We start from the raw sequence: 25,109 nt of genomic DNA on the forward strand, positions 1-25,109 counted from the left end.
ACTCTCTCCCAAAGTCTCCAGACTTCAAAACTTGGGTTTTTAGCTCTAAAGCTTCAAAACAACATCAAAAACTATCAAAACTTTGCAAGATTTGATGAAAACATGAAGAATACCCAAAGAAGACATGGTCTCACCTCTGTTTGTGAAAAGAAAAGAAATTCTTATCCATTCACCGACTGAGGGCCTTTTATAGGTGGCTGGCCAGACCACCTTCGGCGGCCTAATCGTGAGTCCAAACTCATGCGTGTTCGGTGGCTGAACCTCACTTTCGGCGGCCGAACCTGGCATTTCTTCGTTGGTTCTTTTCTTTCAAAAATTCATTTCTTTTTCACTTTAAAACTATAAGACATACTAAAATATTTTAAAAAAGCATAATTCTTACCCTTCTAGCGAATTTCGACATCCTACATTCCACCGGAAAGTAGAATTCCGATCCGGACTCTAGCCGGGTATTACAGGTGTCAGAGCCGTAGGTTCATATGGTCGGACCTAGAGTGTCGGGCTCATAGATGTTATAGAAGGGCAAGCACAATAGGAAAAATCATGTCCACTAGGATAGGATGTAGAGTTCTGTCTTGATAATGATGTGAAATGCCATGACTATATGCATGTGCATTAATGATATGTGATGTATGTGATGTGGGTTGATGTGTTTCCACATGAACCATATGATGTTAATGTTTATGTGTATGTTGTGTTTCAGAAATTAGAATGCGAGGCACTCGTCGATCTGCACGATTGACTAGAGTCCCACCAGAGAATGAGGGCATGGATGCCCGTCCCCTTGCTTTGCCAAGGGCAATGTCATGCAGATCAAGTAGAGAGGGAACGTCAAGGGACCCTAGAAGGTCTTTTGATGTAAGCAGAAGGGGAATAGTTCAGGGTGGAATGTCAGCTGATGTGAGGGGATCAGAGGAGGATGAACAGAGAAGAGGTGGTAGGTTGGGCATGAGCATGTCAGAAGAGGGCATGGGAGAGTCTTAAGGAGGTGCTTAGGCCTCGGGGTTTGGTTATCCACCCTAGTATCAACCCTTCCCACAGGGCCCAGGGTATCCGATGGGGGGTAGATCGGATTACTCCAGCTTTAACCCATATCCCTTCTACATGCCTTACCCTCCTTTTTACCCACCATATCCCCAGTACCCCATGTATCCACCCTCACCCTTCTACCCAAATACAGCAAACCCTAACCCAGGGAATGCTGCACCTCCTCCACCACCAGCAAAACCTGTAGCCCCTGAAATCCAAACACCCAAACCTAGCTCATCTGTGGGGAGCAAGGTAAAGATGATAGATTACCTGAAGCTGGATGCTCTCAAGTTCAAGACAGGTGATGATCCGTTTGAGTACCTCAAAACGGTAAAAATGATAACAGATGAGTTGGGGACAAATGATAGTAGGGCCATTCAGATGGTGGGGTTCACGCTGAAATGCAAGAAAGCAAGAGAATGGTTCAAAAATTATGTGGACCCGAGGTTGGAGAGCTTATCCTGGGAGGAGTTTGCAAATGAGTTTGCTGGATGGGCGTTTCCAGACAGTTCTAGAAAGCTGAAAGTTGTTGAGTTTGAGCAGCTAAGGCAGACAGAGGAGATGAGTGTCGACGAGTTCACCGACAGGTTTTTGGAGTTACTGCAGTATGTGGGTCAGGCATACGACACAGATCAGAAGAAAGCTAGGAGGTATACTATGAGGCTCCACCCTAGGTATTCCTTCCTGATCCTTGCAGCAGAGAGGGAGAGCTTCCACACCATTATGGATGCAGCACGGAAGATGAAGGCTAGTGCTATCATCGAGGGGTCAGTTAAGCAGACAGTGGCACAGTCTTCGGGTTCCAAGACCTCAGGTAGAGGAAAGTTTGATCTCTCATCTCTGAGTACAGCAGCTTCAGGCAGTAAAAAGTGGGGCAAGCCTAAGCAGAAAAAGAATAAGTTTTGAAACCGTTTGAAGTCAGGTCTGGGTTTAGGTGGTGGCTCGAGCTCAGGTTCAGATGGTTCAGAGTGCTTGAGGTGTGGTAAGCCACATAAGGGAGTATGTCAGTTTGGGACGACAGCCTGCTTCAGGTGTGGACAGGAGGGACACATGGCACGGGAGTGTCCTAGGGCAGCTTTTATGGCACCGTCCCAGCAGACAGCTTCGAGTAGTGTAGCTCAGCCAGTAGCTCCAGCCTTGACTCAGGGCAGTGGCAGAGGCAGAGGGAGAGAGGCAGCCTCTTCTTCAGCAGGTTCCCGGGGTGAAGGTCCATTAGCTCCGGCTCGGATCTTCACTATGACACAGCAGGAGGCAAACACGTCCAACACCGTGGTGTCAGGTAATCTCATCATTGGCTGTTCAGATGTGTATGCTTTAATGGACCCTAGTGCATCTCATTCTTTTGTTGCTCCGAGAGCCGTAGAGAGGTTGGGTTTGATAGTCTCTGGGTTAGAGTGTCCCCTCTGGGTCAGTGGACCCAAGTGTGACCCATCAGTGGCAGAGTCAGTTTGTCGGTTCAGTCCAGTGTTTGTTGAGGGTAGATGCCTTCCAGCCGACCTTGTGGTTCTAGATTTGACGGATTTTGATGTCATTCTAGGGATGGATTGGCTATCTACTCATGGTGCTACCTTGGACTGCAGAGACAAGGTCGTCAGGTTCATAGATCAGGATGGGTTAGAGGTTGTCTTCAGAGGAGACAGGAGGGGTATACCTAGAGGTCTAATATCAGCCCTATAGGCTCGTAGGTTGCTCAGGAGGGGTTGTCAGGGGTTTCTAGCTCATGTGAGAGAACTGGATAGTTAGGTCAGGGAGCCCGCCTCAGTGCCCATAGTCAGAGAGTTTCCAGATGTCTTCCTAGACGAGCTTCCAGGACTACCACCTGCTAGGGAGATAGAGTTTGAAATAGAAGTGATGCCTGGAACCAGACCAATCTCTATCCCTCCCTACAGGATGGCACTAGCAGAGTTGAATGAGCTAAAGGAGCAGTTGCAAGAGTTGGTAGACAAGGGTTTCATCAGACCCAGTACCTCACCTTGGGGTGCTCCAGTGCTGTTTGTAAAGAAGAAGGATGGATTCTTGAGACTTTGTATCGACTACAGGCAGTTGAATAAAGTCACTACCAAGAATAAGTATCCGTTACCTAGGATCGACAATCTATTTGATCAACTAGTAGGAGCAGGTTGTTTTTCCAAGATAGATCTGAGGTCCGGGTACCATTAGCTGAGAATTAGAGAAGAAGATGTGCCGAAGACGGCGTTCAGGACAAGATATGGGCATTATGAGTTCCTAGTAATGCCGTTTGGGCTAACCAATGCCCCTGCAGCATTCATGGATCTCATGAACAGAGTTTTCAGTCAGTATCTGGATCACTTTGTTATTGTCTTCATTGATGATATCTTGGTGTATTCCAGCAACGCATAGGAGTATGCCCATCATTTGAGGATAGTTTTGCAGACCCTGAGGGAGCACGGCTTGTATGCCAAGTTCTCCAAATGTGAATTCTAGTTGAGGAGCATTTCCTTCTTGGGACATGTTGTGTCAGAAAAGGGAATTGAAATGGACCCCAAGAAGGTGGAAGCTGTAGCCAACTGGCCTAGACCCACTACAGTTACAGAGATTAAGAGCTTTCTGGGTTGGGTAGGTTACTACAGGAGGTTCGTTCAGGACTTCTCCAAAATTGCTGCTCCTATGACCAGGTTGACCAAGGAAAACCAAAGGTTTGTGTGGTCTGAACAGTGTGAGGAAAGTTTTGAAGAGCTGAAGAAAAGGTTAACGTCAGCACCGGTGTTAGCTCTGCCTACTAGTAATGAAGACTTCACAGTGTTTTGTGATGCATCCCGTGTGGGACTAGGTTGTGTGTTGATGCAAAATGAGAGGGTAATTGCTTATGCTTCTAGGCAGTTGAAGAAGCATGAGTTGAATTATCCTACACATGACCTAGAGATGGCAGCTGTGATCTTTGCACTCAAGATGTGGAGGCATTACCTTTATGGGGTTAAATGTGAGATCTTTACAGATCATAAGAGCTTGCAGTACATCTTGAGTCAAAGAGAGTTGAACCTAAGGCAGAGAAGATGGGTGGAACTGCTTAGTGACTATGATTGCAAGATTCAATACTATCCAGGTAAGGCAAATGTTGTGGCAGATGCCCTAAGCCGAAAATCACTTGGCAGTCTATCCCATATTATAGCAGAGAGAAGACCGGTGGTGAGAGAATTCTATAAGCTCATTGATGAAGGGCTGCAGTTGTAGTAGTCTGGTACGGGTGCTTTGATAGCCCAGACGAGAGTGACACCCGTGTTTCTGGAGCAGGTGGCTCAGAAACAGCATGAGGACTCCGAGTTGGTGAAGATAGCAAGAGCAGTCCAGGCAGGCAAGAATGAAGAGTTCAGATTTGACAACAAGGGGATCCTCCGCTCTGGGACTAGGTTATGTGTACCAGATGACGTGAGTCTGAAGGGAGACATTATGAGGGAAGCTCATAATGCTAGATACAGTGTTCACCCTAGAGCCACCAAAATGTACCAGGATCTGAAAAGAGTTTATTGGTGGCCAGCTATGAAAAGAGAAGTTGCACAGTTCGTGTCCGCCTGTGAGGTATGTCAGAGGGTGAAGCTGGAACATCAGAAGCCGGCTGGAATGCTTAACTCACTACCGATTCTAGAGTGGAAATGGGAGAATATAGCTATGGATTTCGTGGTGGGGTTATCGGCAACGTCCAACAGGTTGGACTCCATATGGGTGATTGTGGACAGACTGACCAAATCTGCTCACTTCATCCCTATCAGGAGTGGCTATTTTGTGGACAAATTGGCGCAGGTGTATGTTGATGAAGTTGTCAGGTTGCATGGGGCTCCCATTTCAGTAGTGTTCGACAGGGGACCCCAGTTCACCTCCAGGTTTTAGGGGAGTCTGCAGAATGCTATGGGTACCAGGCTAGATTTTAGCGCTGCTTTCCATCCACAGACTAACGGACAGTCAGAGAGGACCATCCAGACAATTGAAGATATGCTCAGAATGTGTGTGCTAGATTTTGACAGTTCTTGGAGGCAGCATCTACCTTTGGTGGAGTTTGCCTACAATAACAGCTATCATGCTAGCATAGGGATGGCTCCATATGAAGCTTTGTATGGAAGGAAGTGCAGGTCACCTGTCTGCTAAGAAGAAGTTGGAGAAAGGGCCTTAGCAGGGCCTGAGTTAGTAGAGATCACCAGCAGGGTAGTGCCCATTATCAGAGAAAGGATCAAGACTGCTGTGAGTCGGCAGAAGAGTTATGCAGATGTCCGCAGGAAGCATGTAGAGTTTCAGGAGTGAGATATGGTGTTGCTCAAGGTGTCTCCTATGAAAGGGGTGATTAGTTATGGGAAGAAAGGTAAGCTAGCTCCATAGTACATCGGACCCTTTGAAATCTTGCAGAAGATTGGGAATGCATCGTACAAGCTGGACCTACCTGCTTCAATGGAGAGAATCCATTCGGTTTTCCACGTTTCCATGTTACGGAAGTTCGTGTCAGATCCGGGCAAGGTACTTAATGAGCCTGATATGGAGATCCTAGGAGATCTCACCCATGTTGAGCAACCAGTGCGGATCATAAACACGTAGATCAGAAAGCTGAGGAACAAGGAAATCTCGATGGTGAAAGTCCTCTGGAATCACCACAACATAGAAGAATGTACCTGGGAGACAAGGGAGTCTATGCTTCAGCAATACCCCTATCTCTTTTAAGGTTAGTGTTTGTTGTTATGTGTGTTATGCCATGCTATGCTTGTGTGTTGAACATTCAGGGATGAATGTTCTTAAGAGGGGAAGAATGTAATACCCGGCTAGACCCTGACATCGGAATTTTTACTTTCCGGCGGAATCTCGGATGTCAGAACCCTCTAGAAGGGTAAAATATGTTTTCATAAAATGTTTTTACATGTTTTTATAGTTTTAATGAAGAAAGAAAATAAGTTTTTGAAAGAAAACACCATGGAGGAAGAGTCCAGGTTCGGCTGCCGAACCTCATGTTCGGCTGCCGAACAACATGTTCGGCCGCCGAATATGGTGCTCTTGTGGAAGCACCTTTGGCCCCCGAAGGTGGTTTGGCCAGCCGCCTATAAAAGGCCCCATGTCCTAAAATGGGCGAGTTTTCCCTCTCTATTTTCGGGCATAAATGAGATTTCACCTTCCTTTGGTCGATTTCATGTTTTCCTTCAAATCTTTTAAGTTTTTGACAAGCTTTCATCTTGTTTTGAAGTTTTTGAGCTAAAGAGCAAAGTTTTGAAGCTTGGAGACCCCCGGAGCTTGTTCCTCCATATCTCCGAGTTTGGGATCGCATCTCCTCTCGATCTTCAAGAGGTAAGTGTTGATCTACGCCTTTTATGATGTTTTAAGTAAGTTTTAAGAAGGGGTTAAGGGTTTTGATGCATGTCTAGGCTAGATGTTAAATGTTAGGGTTTATGTTAGTTAAATGATAAATGTATGCTAAATGTGATGTTTGTTGGGGTATAGGTTAGTTTTATGCCCCTATATGCTTGAGAAAGTATTTATGCATGTTTTAGTATAGTTGGATGCATGTTGGGATGTTGTGGGTGGCTGGATATACAAGGCAGAATCGGGTTCTGCCCTTTGGGAGAGCCCAGGTTCGGCCGCCGAAGCTAGTTTCGGTCGCCGAACCTGCCTGTGGAGGCAGTTTTGGCCGCCAAACCTCGCCCTCGAAAGTTGGACTTTCGGCTCTGGAGGGGAGTTTCGACCGCCGAACCTGCCCTTGAAGGTTGTGACTTTCGGCTCTGGAAGGACCTTCGGCCGCTGAAAGTGCCCTGTCCAGCCTTCCTTTGCATGTTTTCTATGAATGTTTTATGATGTTTTAGGGGATTTTTGGGGAGATGTTTAGAGTCATGCTAGAGTTTGTTTGGTCCCTCATTTGAGTCCACCTGTGTAGGATCAGAACCGAGGAGGCCAGTAGTGCTAGCTGTTTCAGAGTCAGCCAGAGGTGAGTAGAACACAACTCTTTTTACTAAAAGCAATTAAACTTTTAAGCATGTTCATGCATCATGAATGCCATGTATGTATTAGGTTGTATTGCATTAGAAATCACGAATATGACGCATTGCATATTATGATGTTGATGTGGATGGATGTTGGATGACCCATTGGCCCTTGACATGATATGATATGATATGATATGGTATGGAAGTCCAGGTCGAGGCCCATTCTACGCCCTTGGCACGATGTTGAGAGAAAGTCCAGGTCGAGGCCCATTCTACACCCCTGGCACGATTAGATTATGTAGAGGGCCATTGGTGACAAGTCCATCCTTGATGTGATTTGTTTGTGATGTGCTGCATTTCATGATGACATATGTTTAATGAACTGTTTTTACTGTTCTGCTCACTTGGCTTTTGTAGCTCATCCCTCTCCCCTAAACCCTAGGTTTGCAGGTTCAAGATAGACCGGAAAGTCGTCAAGGGTAAAAGCTATGTATATGTAATAGATTAGTAGTGGACATGACATGTAAAATAATGTAATGTAAGGTATTGTACAGTAATGTAATGAGGATTAGTATTGTGCTTGGCCCTAATGTATGGTTAATCCCTTTTTGTACAAGATCTTATGTTAATGTTTTAATGATGATATATGTTGAACCAAGCTTGATGTATGTAATGTTGACCCAACTAGAGCATTTTATGAGGGCTCTAGTATAAGGTTTGTATGTTTAAAGTTATGGTGCATGCACAGGTCAAGCTTGGTATATGTTAAAGTTTAAAGTTTTTATGGAAATGTATGATCATGTATGGGATTTTATCCGATGTACAGGATGTATAGTAGGCTTGCTACGGGTCCCGACGACCTTAAGTCGATCTGGATCCTAGCCCCGGTAGCGGTCCGGTTTCCGGATCGTTACACAAATTGTCATGCAATAGGATGATAGCATAAATAGCTTAATTTCACTAAACTTCACTTCAACAAGTTTCATATTTAAAGCATGTTTCTCAAGACATAAAGTTGGTCCTCTTTTCAATTTAAAGCACACAAAATATTAAAATGCCATATAATATTAAACTGCTCTTTTGAAAGAATATACTATTAGAAACTTTTGACTAGACCATAAAAAATTTAAAGACTTGGGGGTTCATTATTTTGTTACACTTCCTACTATAACTTGCCTGAAATCGATAAAGTAAACGTGAAACAAATGATTATTGAGCCACTTACCCCGGGTTATTCAGCTCAGGTGGCTACTAACTCTACTCATGGCCACCAGATTAAAAGGTATGGTGCGAGTGTTTAAACGGCCCATAAAGGGGTGATACTCTCCCAAACACCGATTTTTCCGTACAGAATCACCTTAAGGGGTCATCAAGTACTGCACTATTTGAGCCATCGGGTTGGTAACCAATTAATCAAGCAACTAGAGGAGTGGGTTATAGGAGTGTTTCTATTTTTACCTTTTCTTTTTCTATATTTTTTGTAATACCCGGCTAGACTCCGGTATCAGAATTCCTACCGTCCGGTGGAATCTCGGATGTCGGAAGCCTCTAGTAGGGTAGAATCATGTTTTTATAAAATGTTTTAAGGTATTTCATGGTTTTTAAGTAAAATGGAAATGAGTTTTTACATGAAAACAACCTTGAAGGAAAACTCAGGTTCGGCCGCCGAACCTCAAGTTCGGCCGCCGAACATGCATGCCTTCGGGAGCGTCTTTAGGCCCCCGAAAGCATAAGTGAGGAAAGTCCAGGTTCGGCCGCTGAACCTCAAGTTCGGCCGCCGAACATGGCATGCATGCGGAGGCACGTTCGGCCCCCAAACGTGGCCTGGCCAGCCACTATAAAAGGGTCCCTTAGCCGAAAATGGGCGAGCTTTCTCCCCATTTCCGGCCAAGGTGAGTTCTCCGCCGCGCCTCACCGATCTTGAGTTCTTTCCTTCCCATTTTACTCGATTTTCATGAGTTTTTACGTGGTTTTGAAGATTTTCAAGCTTTGAGCAATGTTTTGGAGCTTTGAGGTTCAAGAACTCAAAACCTCCCACCTCTGAGTTTAGGACGCCTCTCCCTCGATCTACAAGAGGTAAGAGCCGATCTTAAGCTCATTTTATGTTTAAAGTAAGTTTTATGCTAGATCTATGGGGTTAAATGCATGTTTAGCTCATAGTTAGGTTTATGGGTTTTATATGTGTTTTTGAGCAATGTGAGTTGCTTGTGTGTTGTAGTTGGGGTTTTTGATGGTTTGATGCCCCTAGGAGCTTGTATGTCTGCTTGTGAATGCTTGGGAATGTTGTAGAATAGGTTTATGCTTGATTGGTTAGTTTTGGAGGCATAAGTGCATAAGGGAGCCAAGTTTTTGCCCTTTGGCAGAAACCAAGTTCGGCAGCCGAAGGAACTTTCGGCCGCCGAACATGGCTGGGGAGGCAGGCCTTTCGGCTGCCGAAGTTGCCCCCGAAAGGAGACTTCCGTCTCTGTCTGGGACTTTCGGCCGCCGAAGGTGCCGCCGAACATGCATGAGTTTCGCCTCTGTCTGGGAGTTTCGGCCGCCGAAGGTGCCGCCGAACCTGCCTGACTTTCGGCTCTGGAGGGACTTTCGGCCGCCGAACCTGCTGCCGAAAGTGCCCTGTCCAGCCCTTTCTTGCATGTTTTTCTATGATTATTCCATGATGTTTTAGGGGGTTTTTGGGGGATAGTTTAGAGTTATGTTCAGGTATGTTTGGTCCCTCATTTGAGTCCACCTGTGTAGGTTCGGACCCGAGGAACCGAGGACCCCAGCAGTGAGTCTGTTGCCCCAGTGTCTGGTCAGAGCTATCCAGAGGTGAGTGGAATAACTTATTATGTTTTAAAGCAAAGAATGAACTTTTTAGCATGTTTCACGCATCATGAATGCCATGTGATGAATTAGGTTGCTTGCATTAGAATTCACGAATATGTTGCATTGCACATTTTTATGTTGATGTGGATGAATGTTGAATGATCCATAGCCTCGACCTATGATATGACGATATGATATGTACGGTACGGAAAGTAAGACCAGTGGGACCCATTCTACGTTCGCTGGCACTATGTAAGGGAAAGACCAGGACCCATTCTACGTTCTGGCACAGTTGGACACTGTTATGTTATGATATGTAAGGGAAAGACCAGGACCCATTCTACGTTCTGGCACAGTTGGACCATGTAGAGGGCTATTGGTGACAAGTTCATCCTTGATGTGATTAGCTGTGATGTGATGCATTCCATGATCCATATGATTTAAATGTTTTATTATTCTGCTCACTGGGCTCTAGTAGCTCACCCCTCTCCCCTTTTTCCCCAGGATTGCAGGTACAGGGTAGACCAGGAAGTCTACAAGAGTAATAAAGTCTGATTTATGTAATAGATAGTGTGGACATGATAATTGTATTAATGTTATGTAAAAGTACAGTTTCAGTCATGTAATGATATTGAGGTTTAGATATTGTGCTTGACATTATGTATGAGGTATCCCTTTTATTACATGATCAAAAATGTTTTATAATGTTTATGAAAGCCAACTCATCTCATGTTGTATCGCCCATTGGGGCATTGATGAGATCCCACAGAGGGATCACGATTATGATCATGACTATGTACATGTATGTTCAGGTTGAGTTAGATGTTTGAAGGAAAAGTTTTAAATTTTTATGTATGTTGCTGATCATGTATGGGATTAAACAGGTTTTCAGGATGGATGTCAGGCTTGCTACGGGTCTTGGCGGCCTTAAGCCGACCCGGATCCTAGCGCCGGTAGCGGTCCGATTTTCGGGTCGTTACATTTTTTTTCTTTTTTTTTTTATTTTCCTTTTGACTTCCCTTAATTTTCATATAATCATGTGGTCTAGACAATGCCTTTAAAGTTATTCTTAACAAAGGGCAGCAATTTATTTATAGAGCATGCATTCCTTATTCAACTATTTAGGTAAGGACCATACTTAATAAACTCTCAAAACAAGCCTGAAAAATAAGACTAATAAAATGAATAATGATCAACTTATTCTATTTAAACTAGCATGCAAATGGCATAAAACTTAAATTTTATGATAATGGACATATCAATTTCTCACGACAAGTAAGGAGTTGTAAAAAATTTTTTATTTATTTATTTTATTTATTGTTATTTTTATTTATTTTTTAATAAAATGATGCTAATACTGGAAATCATAAAAAATTAAATTTCAGAAAAAAATTTAGCAAGTGCAAGTGCTGAGAAACTGCTGAGAATCATAAAAATAAACCAAGTGTTTATAGGATTGGGCAAGCCTCTAGTTCAAACAGCAAAAACGCAGAGAAGAATTAAAAATATCCAAAAAATTTTCTAGTACTAAGAAGGCTAGGGCTGACTGGTCCTCTGTCCAAAATAAGCACGATCGTGGTGGAATGATAGGACCTGGAGGACAAAATACAAATTCTTTCCTCTCGTTGAGGCAAAGTAAGCCCATAGAATTAAGTGCAAATATGTCAAGTAGAAGAATAGGCTCAGCTATGTGCAAATCGTTGTTTTCAATATCAAGCACACCCAATCCTACAGCTAGCATCGAAATTACAGAATCTAAGTACATACCATGCCCAGCATCAGATATATTTTTAAATTGGGAGGCTAACCAAAAACCAAAATTAATTTTTCTTTTATTTAACATGCACCACAAGAAGAAGAGTTCATATTTTGTGAGTTTAGTTGGATCTTTATTTTTTTCAGAAAATGTATAACATAGGAACTTGTGGATGTATCTAAGGGCAGGGCTCTGAATATCATTAGCCTTAGATTTCCCACCCCTAAATTTAAGCTCAGTTTGCCTAACTCAGGTTTCCCTGTTAATTCTTTATATGCTAAACTTGGATCCCAACCAGCTAGGTAGTCACATAATGAGTCTAAATATTCAGCAGTTTTAACATATTCATTATTATAAATAACCAAATGCAAATTAAAAGCTGTAACTGAATATTGGGCCATTTTAGTTTGCAACTTAAAGTGAATTATAGGCATATTCAAATTACAATCTTGTGCATCAAAAGAAAATTCGTAGGTTGCATAAAATTCACGGTAAAGCTCAACATAGGAGGGACAATCTATAATAAAAAATTTTCTCCACCCAATAGTATCAATTAAAGCATAAACTGACCATCATACAATCCCAATTGGAGCAAGGTATCATCATTTATTTTCTTACAAGCATAAATATCAAAATGGAGAAAGATTTTATACCTGACCTCATCATCCCCGATAAAGCTAAAATTGCTGTGAAGGTCCTACTTTGTAGGTAGATATCTGGCCTTCCCACCAGCTATCTTGGGCATTCATTTTTTCTGCTTTTTCTTTGGAGGAGAATTGGCCTGGGTCTCTTCACTGGCACTCGAGATTGTGTCCTCGCTACTGTCCTCCGAAGCCTCCAAGACCAATGTTGTGGTTTTGGGTTGCATTTTTGTAATACCCGGCTAGACTCCGGTATCGAAATTCCTACCGTCCGGTGGAATCTCGGATGTCGGAAACCTCTAGAAGGGTAAAAGTATGTTTTTAATAATTTTAAGTATGTTTTTACATGAGTTTTATATGAAAAGTCCTTGGAGGAAAACCCAGGTTCGGCCGCCAAAAGTCAAGTTCGGCCGCCGAACATGCATGCGTTTTGGAGGCACGTTAGGCCCCCGAAAGCATGAGAAAAGGGGAGTCCAGGTTCGGCCGCCGAAACTCAAGTTCGGCCGCCGAACATGGCATGCATGCGGAGGCACATTCGGCCCCCGAACGTGGCCTGGCCAGCCACCTATAAAAGGGGCCGAAATGGGGGAGCTTTCTCCCATTTTCGGCCACAGCTAGCTTCCGACCTCCCTCTCCCCAAATCTTGTGTTCTTTCTTCAAATCTCCTCCATTTTTCTTGAGTTTTAACCTCACATTGCAAGTTTTGAGCATTTTAAACAAGTTTGGAGCTTTGGAAACTCAGGAGCTCATTTGCTTGGATCTCCGAGTTTTGGTCGTCTCTTTCTCGATCTTCAAGAGGTAAGAGCCGATCTTAAGCTCAATGTATGTTTTAAACAAGTTTTATGAAGTTTTATGGGGTAGAAATGCATGTTTAAGTTAGTTGAGCTATGTTAGGTTTTATGTGATTTATGGACAATGTATGTTGTTGATGTGTGTTTGAAGTGTTGTAGTTGGGGTATATGCTAGTTTGAGACCCCTAGGTGTAATGTATGATATGTATGCATGTTTTAGAACAAGTTTATGCATGATTTGAGGCTTGGGGAGGCAAGAGGCTCGTTTGAGCCGAGTTTCTGTCCATTTGGGAGAAACCAGGTTCGGCAGCCGAAGGAACTTTCGGCCGCCGAACCCCCCTTGTGGAGGCAGCATTCGGCTGCCGAAGCTTGCCCCCGAAAGAGGACTTTCGGATCTGTCTGGGACTTTCGGCCGCCGAAGGTGCCGCCGAAAGTGCCTGACTTTCGGATCTGTCTGGGACTTTCGGCGGCCGAACCTGCCCCGAAAGTGCCCTGTCCAGCCTTTCTTTGCATGTTTTGCATGGATGTTTTGAGATGCTTTAGGGGGTTTTTGGGGGATGTTTTTAGAGTTATGTTCTAGTATGTTTGGTCCCTCATTTGAGTCCACCTGTGTAGGTTCGGACCCGAGGAACCGAGGACCCCAGCAGTGAGTCTGCTGCCCCAGTGTCTGGTCAGAGCTACCCAGAGGTGAGTGGAATAACTCTTATGCTTTTAAATAAATAAATCAGTTTTAGCATGATTCACGCATCATGAATGCCATGAGATATAATAGGGTGCTTGCATTAGAATTCACGAATATGTTGCATTGCATATTATGTTGATGATGCGGATGAGTGTTGAATGATCCTTTAGTCCTCCTATGTTATGATATGATGATACGGTACGGAAGACCAGTGAGGCTCATTCTACGCCCCTGGCACTATGTAAGAGAAAGACCAGTGAGGCCCATTCTACGCCCCTGGCACTATGGAATGTTATGTTATGTTATGTATGTAAAAGAAAGACCAGTGAGGCCCATTCTACGCCCCTGGCACTATTGGAATGTGTAGAGGACTATTGGTGACAAATTTATCCTTGATGTGATTAGCTGTGATGTGATGCATTTCATGTTATCATATGTTTTAAATGTTTTACTATTCTGCTCACTGGGCTTTGTAGCTCACCCCTCTCCCCTAACCCCAGATGTGCAGGTTCAGGGTAGACCAGGAGGTTAGCCAGAGTTTTGAAGCATGTTTATGTAATAAGTTAGATTGTGGACATGATAATTGTACTATGATGTAATGTAAGAGATTATAGTATGTTATGTAATGAGGTATATTGAGGTTATAGTTGTGCTTGACCCTATGAGTATTGTAATCCCTTATTGATACATGATCTTAATGTCTATTGATGTTTATGTTTTACCAACTCAACTTATAATGTATCGCCCATTGGGGCAATGATGAGATCCCACTGAGGGATTAATGTTTAAGTTATGCTATGATTAGTGAATGCACAGGTTGAGTATGGTGTATGATGAAAAGGAAAGTTTTAATTTTTATGTATGATTGTTGATCATGTATGGGATTGAACAGGTTTACAGGTTCTATGTCAGGCTTGCTACGGGTCCCGGCGGCCTTAAGCCGATCTGGATCCTAGCTCCGGTAGCGGTCCGATTTTTGGGTCGTTACAGAATGGTATCAGAGCCCTAGGTTCATATGGTCGGACCTAGAGTGTCGGGCTCATAGAGGTTATAGAAGGTCAAACACAATAGGAAAGATCATGTCCTCTAGGATAGGATGTGGAGTCCTGTCTTGTATGATGATGTGAAATGCCATGATAATAGGCATGTGCATTAATGATATGCTATGATATGTGATGTATGTGATGAGGGTTCATGTGTGCCCACATGAAGCATATGATGCTAATGTTTATGAGATGTGTGCTGTTTTCCAGAAAACAGGATGAGAGGAACTCGTCGATCTGTACGATTGACTGGAGTGCCACCTGAGGATGACGGCATGAGTGCCCGTCCTCCTACATTGCCTAGGGCAATGTCTAGCAGGTCCAACAGGGACAGAGCAGTAAGGGACCCTAGAAGGTCTTTGGATCTAGGTAGAAGCAGATCAGTCAGAGGAACAGTTCAGGGAGGAGCATCAGAGGATATGGGGGATGATATGGATGTAGAGTAGAGGACGGATGGCAGTTTGGGAGTTAGTATGTCAGAAGAAGGAATGGGAGAGTTCCAAGGAGGCACTTAGGCCTCGGGATTTGTTCGGCCACCCCACTACCCACACTTCTCACAAAATCCTGGGTATTCGATGGGAGGTACATCGGATTACCCTAGCTTCACCCCTTATCCCACACAGATGCCATACCCACCCTACTACCCACCATATTCACATTACCCAATGTATCCACCTCCACCTTACTATCCAAATCCAGCAAACCCTACCCCAGGGGATGCTACACCTCCTCCTCCAGCAGAACCAGCAGCCCCAGTTACCCAACCTCCTAGACCTAGCTCAGCCAGTGGGAGCAAGGTCAAGATGACCGACTATATGAAGTTGGGTGCTCCCCAATATGAAAAAGGGGATGACCCGTTTGTGTATCTGGAGAGGGTCAAGGTGATTACAGATGAGATTGGGGCTGACGATAGTAGAGCCATTCAGATGGCTGGGTTCACACTTAAGTGCAAGAAGGCACGAGAATGGTTCAAGAATTATGTGAACCCGAAAGTGGATAGCATGTCTTGGGAAGAGTTCGCAAACGAGTTTGCGGGATGGGCTTTCCCAGATAGTTCAAGGGAGCTGAAGATGATAGAGTTTGAGCAGTTGAGGCAGACTGATGAGATGGGTGTAGAGGAGTTCACAGACAGATTTTTGGAGCTGTTGCCTTTTTCAGGACAAAGCCTTGACACGGATCAGAAAAAGTCAAGGAGGTATATCATGAAACTCCACTCCAGATATTCCTCCTTGATCCAGTCAGCAGATAGGGAGAGCTTCCATGCCATAGTGGATATGGCCCGGAAAATGGAGGCCAGTGCCATCGTTCAAGGGACAGTCAAGCAATCAGTGGCACAGCCTTCTGGTTCTAAGACCCCAGGCTCTTCTTCTTTTAGTGCAGCAGCTTCAGGCAGCAAGAGGTGGCGCAGTACCACCAAGAAGTCGAAGAAGAACAAGTTTTGGAACAAGGTTAAGTCCAGTCTGGGACTAGGGAGTGGCTCAAGCTCTGGTGCGGATAATGCAGTTTGTGCAAGGTGTGGTAAGCCACACAGGGGAGTATGTCGGTTTGGGACGACGGCCTGTTACAGATGTGGTCAGGAGGGGCATATGTCTCGAGATTGTCCAAGAGCAGCCCCGATGGCACAGTCCCAGCAGACAGCATCAGGCAGTGTAGCGCAGCCAGCAGCTCCAGCCATGACGCAGGCTAGTGGCAGAGGCAGAGGGAGAGGGGCAGCCTCTTCTTCAGCGGGTTTCAGGGGTGAAGGTCCATCAGCTCCAGCACGGATCTTCACGATGACTCAACAGGAGGCGGATGCATCTAACACCGTGGTGGCAGGTAATTTAGTCATTGGTTGTTCAGATGTGTACGCCTTGATGGACCCTGGTGCATCTCATTCTTTTGTTACACCGAGAGCCGTCCAGAGGTTAGGGTTGATGATCTCTGAGTTAGAGTGTCCTCTCTGGGTCAGTGGACCCAAGTGTGATCCATCAGTGGCAGAGTCAGTCTGCCAGTGTAGTCCTGTGTTTGTTGAGGGAAGATGCATGTCCGCCGACCTTGTGGTTCTAGACTTGACAGATTTTGACGTCATTCTAGGGATGGACTGGTTATCTACCCATGGTGCTACCTTGGACTGCAGAGACAAGGTAGTCAGGTTTAGAGGTCAGGATGGGTCTGAGGTTGTCTTCAGAGGAGACAAGAGGGGTACACCTAGAGGTCTGATATCAGCTCTTCAGGCTCGTAGGTTGCTTAGGAAGGGATGTCAGGGGTATTTGGCTCATGTGAGAGAGCTTAACAGTCAGGTTAGAGAGCCCGCCTCGGTGCCAGTGGTTAGAGAGTTTCTAGACGTCTTCCCAGACGAGCTGCCAGGTTTACCACCTGCTAGGGATATAGAGTTCGAGATAGAATTGATGCCTGGAACCCGACCGATCTCTATCCCTCCCTACAGGATGGCGCCAACAGAATTGAAAGAGTTGAAGGAACAGTTGCAAGAGTTGGTAGGAAAGGGCTTCATCCGACCGAGTACCTCACCTTGGGGTGCTCCAGTTTTGTTTGTGAGAAAGAAGGATGGATCCCTTAGACTTTGTATCGACTACAGGCAGTTGAACAAAGTCACTACCAAGAACAAGTACCCTTTGCCAAGGATCGACGATCTATTCGACCAGCTAGCAGGAGCGGGTTGTTTCTCCAAAATAGATCTGAGATCTGGGTACCATCAGCTGAGGATCAGAGATGAGGATGTGCCAAAGACAGCTTTCAGGACCAGATATGGGCATTTTGAGTTCCTTGTAATGCCGTTCGGGTTAACCAACGCCCCTGCAACATTCATGGATCTCATGAACAGAGTGTTTAGCCAGTACCTGGATCACTTCGTTATTGTCTTCATAGACGATATCTTAGTGTATTCCAGGAATGCAAAGGAGCATGCCCATCATCTGCGGTTGGTCTTGCAGACCTTGAGGGAACATGGCTTGTATGCCAAGTTCTCTAAATGTGAGTTCTGGCTGAGGAGCATTTCGTTCTTGGGGCATGTAGTGTCAGAGAATGGGATAGAGGTGGACCCCAAGAAGACAGAAACTGTGGCTAACTGGCCTAGACCCATTTCAGTGACAGAAATCAGGAGTTTCTTGGGTTTGGCAGGTTACTACAGGAGGTTCGTTCAGGACTTCTCGAAAATAGCAGCTCCTCTCACCAGACTAACCAGGAAGAATCAGAAGTTTCTGTGGACCGACCAGTGCGAAGAGAGTTTCGAAGAGCTTAAGAAGAGGTTGACTTCAGCACCAGTTTTAGCTCTGCCATCTAGTGATGAGGACTTTACAGTCTTTTGTGATGCGTCCCGTGTGGGACTGGGTTGTGTGCTAATGTAGAATGAGAGGGTGATTGCTTATGCTTCTAGGCAGCTGAAGAAGCATGAGTTAAATTACCCCACACATGACCTTGAGATGGCAGCAGTCATCTTTGCACTCAAGATGTGGAGGCACTACCTCTATGAGGTAAAATGTGGGATCTTTACGGATCATAAAAGCCTGCAGTACATCCTGAGTCAAAGAGATTTGAATTTCAGGCAGAGGAGATGGGTAGAGCTGCTCAGTGACTATGATTGCAAGATTCAGTACCATCCGGGTAAGGTGAATGTCGTGGCAGATGCCCTAAGCCGGAAGTCACTAGGCAGTCTATCCCACATCACGGCAGAGAGGAGACCAGTGGTGAAGGAGTTTTACAAGCTCGTTGATGAAGGCCTACAGTTGGAGTTGTCTGGTACCGGTGCTTTAGTGGCCCAGATGAGAGTGACACCCGTGTTTCTGGAGCAAGTGGCTCAGAAACAACATGAGGACCCAGAGTTAGTGAAGATTGCCAGGACTGTTCAGTCAGGCAAGGACAGTGAGTTCAGATTTGACAGTAAGGGGATCCTCCGCTATGGGAGTCGACTGTGTGTACCAGATGACATAGGGCTAAAAGGAGACATTATGAGAGAGGCTCATAATGCAAGATACAGCATTCACCCCGGGGCCACCAAGATGTATCAAGATTTGAAGAAGGTGTATTGGTGGCCAACGATGAAGAAAGAAGTGGCACAGTTTGTGTCCGCCTGCGAAGTATGTCAGAGGGTGAAGCTGGAACATCAGAAGCCGGCTGGAATGCTTAACCCGCTACCTATTCCAGAGTGGAAATGGGAGGATATAGCTATGGACTTCGTAGTGGGGTTACCGGCAACATCCAACAGATTAGACTCCATATGGGTGATTGTGGACAGACTCACTAAATCTGCTCACTTCACTCCTGTTAGGAGCAACTACTCTGTGGATAAACTAGCGCAGGTGTACGTTGATGAGGTTGTCAGGCTGCATGGGGTCCCAATGTCTATAGTGTCAGACAGAGGGCCCCAGTTCACCTCCAGGTTTTGGCGAAGTCTGCAGAGTGCTATGGGTACCAGGTTAGATTTCAGTACTGCCTTCCATCCCCAGACTGATGGACAGTCAGAGAGGACCATCCAGACTATAGAGGATATGCTCAGAATGTGTGTGCTAGATTTTGGCTGTTCTTGGAGGCAACATCTACCCTTGGTGGAGTTCGCCTACAATAACAGCTATCATGCTAGCATCGGGATGGCTCCATATGAAGCTTTGTATGGGAGGAAGTGCAGATCACCCGTCTGTTGGGAAGAAGTAGGAGAGAAGGCCCTGGCAGGGCCTGAGTTACTAGAGATCACCAGCAGGGTGGTGCCCATTATCAGAGAGAGAATCAAGACTACTACAAGCAGGCAGAAGAGTTATGCAGACATCCGCAGGAAACAGGTAGAGTTTCAGGAGGGGGATCTAGTATTGCTCAAGGTGTCTCCAATGAAAGGAGTGGTTCGCTTTGGGAAGAAAGGTAAACTAGCCCCGCGATACATCGGACCCTTTGAAATATTGCAAAAGGTCGGGAATGTGTCATACAAGCTGGATTTACCTGCTTCAATGCAAAGAATCCATCCGGTTTTCCATGTTTCCATGTTGAGGAAGTTTGTGTCAGATCCGGGCAAGGTTCTTAGCGAGCCTGATGTAGAGATCCAAGAGGATCTCACCTATGTAGAACAGCCAGTACGGATTCTTGACACTCAGATCAGAAAGCTAAGGAACAAGGAAATCCCGATGGTGAAAGTCCTTTGGAACCACCACAATATAGAAGAATGCACCTGGGAGACACGGGAGTCCATGCTCCAGCAATATCCCCATCTCTTTTAGAGGTTAGTATCCTTGTGTGCTATGTGTTATGTATGTATGTTATGTTGTTTTGCTATGCATGTACTAGTTGAGGAACATTCGGGGACGAATGTTCTTAAGGGGGGAGAATGTAATACCCGGCTAGACTCCGGTATCGGAATTCCTACCGTCCGGTGGAATCTCGGATGTCGGAAACCTCTAGAAGGGTAAAAGTATGTTTTTATGATATGTTTTCATGTTTTTAATAATTTTAAGTATGTTTTTACATGAGTTTTGTATGAAAAGTCCTTGGAGGAAAACCCAGGTTCGGCAGCCGAAAGTCAAGTTCGGCCGCCGAACATGCATGCGTTTTGGAGGCACGTTAGGCCCCCGAAAGCATGAGAAAAGGGGAGTCCAGGTTCGGCCGCCGAAACTCAAGTTCGGCCGCCGAACATGGCATGCATGCGGAGGCACATTCGGCCCCCGAACGTGGCCTGGCCAGCCACCTATAAAAGGGGCACTTAGCCGAAATGGGGGAGCTTTCTCCCATTTTCGGCCACAGCTAGCTTCCGACCTCCCTCTCCCCAAATCTTGTGTTCTTTCTTCAAATCTCCTCCATTTTTCTTGAGTTTTAACCTCACATTGCAAGTTTTGAGCATTTTAAACAAGTTTGGAGCTTTGGAAACTCAGGAGCTCATTTGCTTGGATCTCCGAGTTTTGGTCGTCTCTTTCTCGATCTTCAAGAGGTAAGAGCCGATCTTAAGCTCAATGTATGTTTTAAACAAGTTTTATGAAGTTTTATGGGGTAGAAATGCATGTTTAAGTTAGTTGAGCTATGTTAGGTTTTATGTGATTTATGGACAATGTATGTTGTTGATGTGTGTTTGAAGTGTTGTAGTTGGGGTATATGCTAGTTTGAGACCCCTAGGTGTAATGTATGATATGTATGCATGTTTTAGAACAAGTTTATGCATGATTTGAGGCTTGGGGAGGCAAGAGGCTCGTTTGAGCCGAGTTTCTATCCATTTGGGAGAAACCAGGTTCGGCAGCCGAAGGAACTTTCGGCCGCCGAACCCCCCTTGTGGAGGCAGCATTCGGCTGCCGAAGCTTGCCCCCGAAAGAGGACTTTCGGATCTGTCTGGGACTTTCGGCCGCCGAACCTGCCGCCGAAAGTGCCCTGTCCAGCCTTTCTTTGCATGTTTTGCATGGATGTTTTGAGATGCTTTAGGGGGTTTTTGGGGGATGTTTTTAGAGTTATGTTCTAGTATGTTTGGTCCCTCATTTGAGTCCACCTGTGTAGGTTCGGACCCGAGGAACCGAGGACCCCAGCAGTGAGTCTGCTGCCCCAGTGTCTGGTCAGAGCTACCCAGAGGTGAGTGGAATAACTCTTATGCTTTTAAATAAATAAATCAGTTTTAGCATGATTCACGCATCATGAATGCCATGAGATATAATAGGGTGCTTGCATTAGAATTCACGAATATGTTGCATTGCATATTATGTTGATGATGCGGATGAGTGTTGAATGATCCTTTAGTCCTCCAATGTTATGATATGATGATGATACGGTACGAAAGACCAGTGAGGCCCATTCTACGCCACTGGCACTATGTAAGAGAAAGACCAGTGAGGCCCATTCTACGCCCCTGGCACTATGGAATGTTATGTTATGTTATGTATGTAAGAGAAAGACCAGTGAGGCCCATTCTACACCCCTGGCACTATTGAAATGTGTAGAGGACTATTGGTGACAAATTCATCCTTGATGTGATTAGCTGTGATGTGATGCATTTCATGTTATCATATGTTTTAAATGTTTTACTATTCTGCTCACTGGGCTTTGTAGCTCACCCCTCTCCCCTAACCCCAGATGTGCAGGTTCAGGGTAGACCAGGAGGTTAGCCAGAGTTTTGAAGCATGTTTATGTAATAAGTTAGATTGTGGACATGATAATTGTACTATGATGTAATGTAAGAGATTATAGTATGTTATGTAATGAGGTATATTGAGGTTATAGTTGTGCTTGACCCTATGAGTATTGTAATCCCTTGTTGATACATGATCTTAATGTCTATTGATGTTTATGTTTTACCAACTCAACTTATGATGTATCGCCCATTGGGGCAATGATGAGATCCCACTGAGGGATTAATGTTTAAGTTATGCTATGATTAGTGAATGCACAGGTTGAGTATGGTGTATGATGAAAAGGAAAGTTTTAATTTTTATGTATGATTGTTGATCATGTATGGGATTGAACAGGTTTACAGGTTCTATGTCAGGCTTGCTACGGGTCCCGGCGGCCTTAAGCCGATCTGGATCCTAGCGCCGGTAGCGGTCCGATTTTCGGATCGTTACAATTTTTCGGTTTTGGAGTTGCTTCAGAATCTCAGGTTTCACCTCCCATTCTTCCTCATCATCATCACTCATTAAGTCATAGACAGGAGTCTTACCTTTCATTTGCAAATGCTAGCACGTGGCTGCAACTGGCGAGGAGGTTGACGGCGGCAATGATGGTAGTGTTGGCGCAAAAGAAGCTACGACCGGTGAGGATGAACATGCGATTGGTGAGGGTGGCGCGGACGGATTTGCAATCATCAAGGACGGCTACGCTACCGGCGAGGAAGGCTGCACGACCAGCGAGGATGGTGCGCCCGCGGGTCTATCCTATGCGCAAGGTTCGATCGCCGCAATTGATAGGGTCCTCATCGGGGTTCGGTGGTGACGTGATGAACGGTGGTTTCCGGTTGGAGTGGTGACAGCGGCAGCCTCGAGAGCGTCGGTGGCAGCGTGGGTCTTCATCCTACAATTTGAAAGGAGTGGGAGATGGAGAAAGGTATGGAGAGAGAAAGAATTAGGTTTTATTTATTAATTTTATTATATATATATATATATATATATATATATATATATATATATATATAAAATAGAAAAATAAGTCCAAATAGAATAGAACTTACCTTGCTTTTGGAGCAATTTTAAAAATAACAACTTACCTCTAAAAAGTTAAAAGGAAACTTACTTGTGACTCTACATGCTTGGGCAAGCCTGTAATATTGGGTTGCCTCCCAAGCAGTGCCCTTATTTATTGTCCTAGGCTGGACTTCCCTTCCTTCAGGTTTCGATCTGTGGTACCCCCAGAACCATAACTTCTTCACCCTTTGGCTTGAATCCCTCATACAAAAGTTTGAGTCTATGGCCATTCACTTTAAAAATTTTACTAGTTTCAAGACTTTAAATTTGCATGGCTCCATGGTTAAAAGTCTTAATTACAACAAATGGACCAATCTATCTTGTCCTCAATTTTTCTGGAAAATATTTTAACCGAGAATAGAAAAGTGCCCCACCTAAAATTTTTTCTGAGAAATTGATTCATCATGAAGTGTCTGTTAGGAAATCCAGAGATTATTGCAACCCAAATTGCACAGCGGAAAAATAAAAATCTTTGATTTCCTTCCCAAAATCTGAGTGCTTCGTTTATTTCAAAGGAATAATATGAGACTAACCTGTTAATCTCGTCAAGAAGATACAATGTCGGACTGATGGTGCTGCTTTTTCAAATGAACACCCTTAATGGTATCCACACGAACGTTTATTATCCTTCTAGAGTGCTAGCTCTCTTGAGATGGATAATCTATGTGCTCCCAATCTGCAACTAGAAAAGATTTCTCTAAAAACTAAAAAACCTTTTCTTCCACTTCGCAGAAGAGGTTTTATATGTTTTTTAGTCTTTTATTTTCCCACAATTCTTTTCGTAAAAGAGTTGTGTTCAAAACCCACTATCACGATCTCGTAGATACTCAAATATCTTATGTGATAGAGTCCCTTATCTGTAACAATTACAGATAAACTGCTGATAGAGCATATTTTAGTCCTTTTTATCTTAATATTATTGATGATTATTTACATGATTTCTGCTTAATTTAGTACTCTTGACATTATTTTGCAGAAAATGGTGAAAAATGACACTTTGGAGAAAATCCCCCTAAAACTGCCTTAAATGGAGCAAAGGAGAGCAAGCCTGCCAAGTTGGAATCAAGTTAAGCTAAATAAGGAAAGTTCTAAATAAGGAAAGTGGTAAATATGGAAAGAACATTCAACCAAGGCAATTTGAAATTCAAATTTCAAATCTCCAAGTAGCCTTTTCCTTATTCAAGAAGCCATATCTCAAGCTGCCATATATGGAGAGCCAAATGAGGAAAGTATTTTGAAATTCAAATCCCCAAGATTCATATTCAGATTTTAGATTTCAAGATCCAGCTTACCAAGGAAGCCAAATCTAAAGATCACATGTTTCCCACTTCATGCCTTGCACATTCAAAACTCAAGATTGCAAAAGGAGGCTCCACCTTCCTTAATTGTGAATGGGCGGCAAAGGGAAGTGAAGAGGCAACTTGGGCAGCAACTTGAACACACTTGGGCAGTATCTTGAAGACCTTGGGCAGCAATTAAAAGACCAAAGAGCCCATCCCTTGCAATTTGATACATTCTCCACGTTTTTGCCTTCACACATGCACATAGAAGGCACATATTGGACCAAGGGCACTTTGGGCAGCCTCTAAAAGATGCATGGACACCCAAGAAACCCTAGGCAGCCTCTCAAGACATATTTAAAGGCCTTATGAAGACAAGAAGAGGCAGATTGGACATCACCAAGGCTCGGCCAAGCAAGGGCAGTCGCACTCCCTTCTCCTCCTTCTCCTCCATCGCCGATTCTTCTTTCCTCTTCTTTTCTTTAATTTTCTATTTTGGTTCAGCCATGAGTGGCTGAAACCCTTAATTCTAGTTGAAGATTGGTTGAAACTAAGGTTGTTTTATGGATTGTGAGATCTGAACATAAACTATTTGTCTTTGATTAGTTCAATATTCATACAATTGTGTGCTTGAATGTAAGATTGCTTTGTTGTTTTGATCAAATTGGCCACTTGATTCTTGATTGCAAAGTTAATTGATTATTAGTTGGGATATTTGGTAGTCCGTAATTTCTGGAAATATTTTGACCTAAGAACACTTGGTGTAAAAACTAAGGAATTGTGTGATCTAGCATCATCTTCATGCGTTTGGAGTAGCTAGGATTGGATCTCTCTCTTTCTTCATGCAATTGACAATTGTTTTGATGCCCAAGACCCAAGGACGTTCCTTGGCAATTTGTTAATTAGTAATTGATTAGAGGACGTTCCCTAATTGATTTAATCATAAGGAGAGACATGGTGGTGAGAAGCGTTTTCCATCTCCATAACTAATCTATTGAATCAATCAAGAGAACATAAGTTTCAATGATCAATCCA

The sequence above is a fragment of the Manihot esculenta genome, chromosome 17, assembly GCF_001659605.2.
Source record: "Manihot esculenta cultivar AM560-2 chromosome 17, M.esculenta_v8, whole genome shotgun sequence".
In the NCBI taxonomy this organism is placed as follows: Eukaryota; Viridiplantae; Streptophyta; class Magnoliopsida; order Malpighiales; family Euphorbiaceae; genus Manihot; species Manihot esculenta.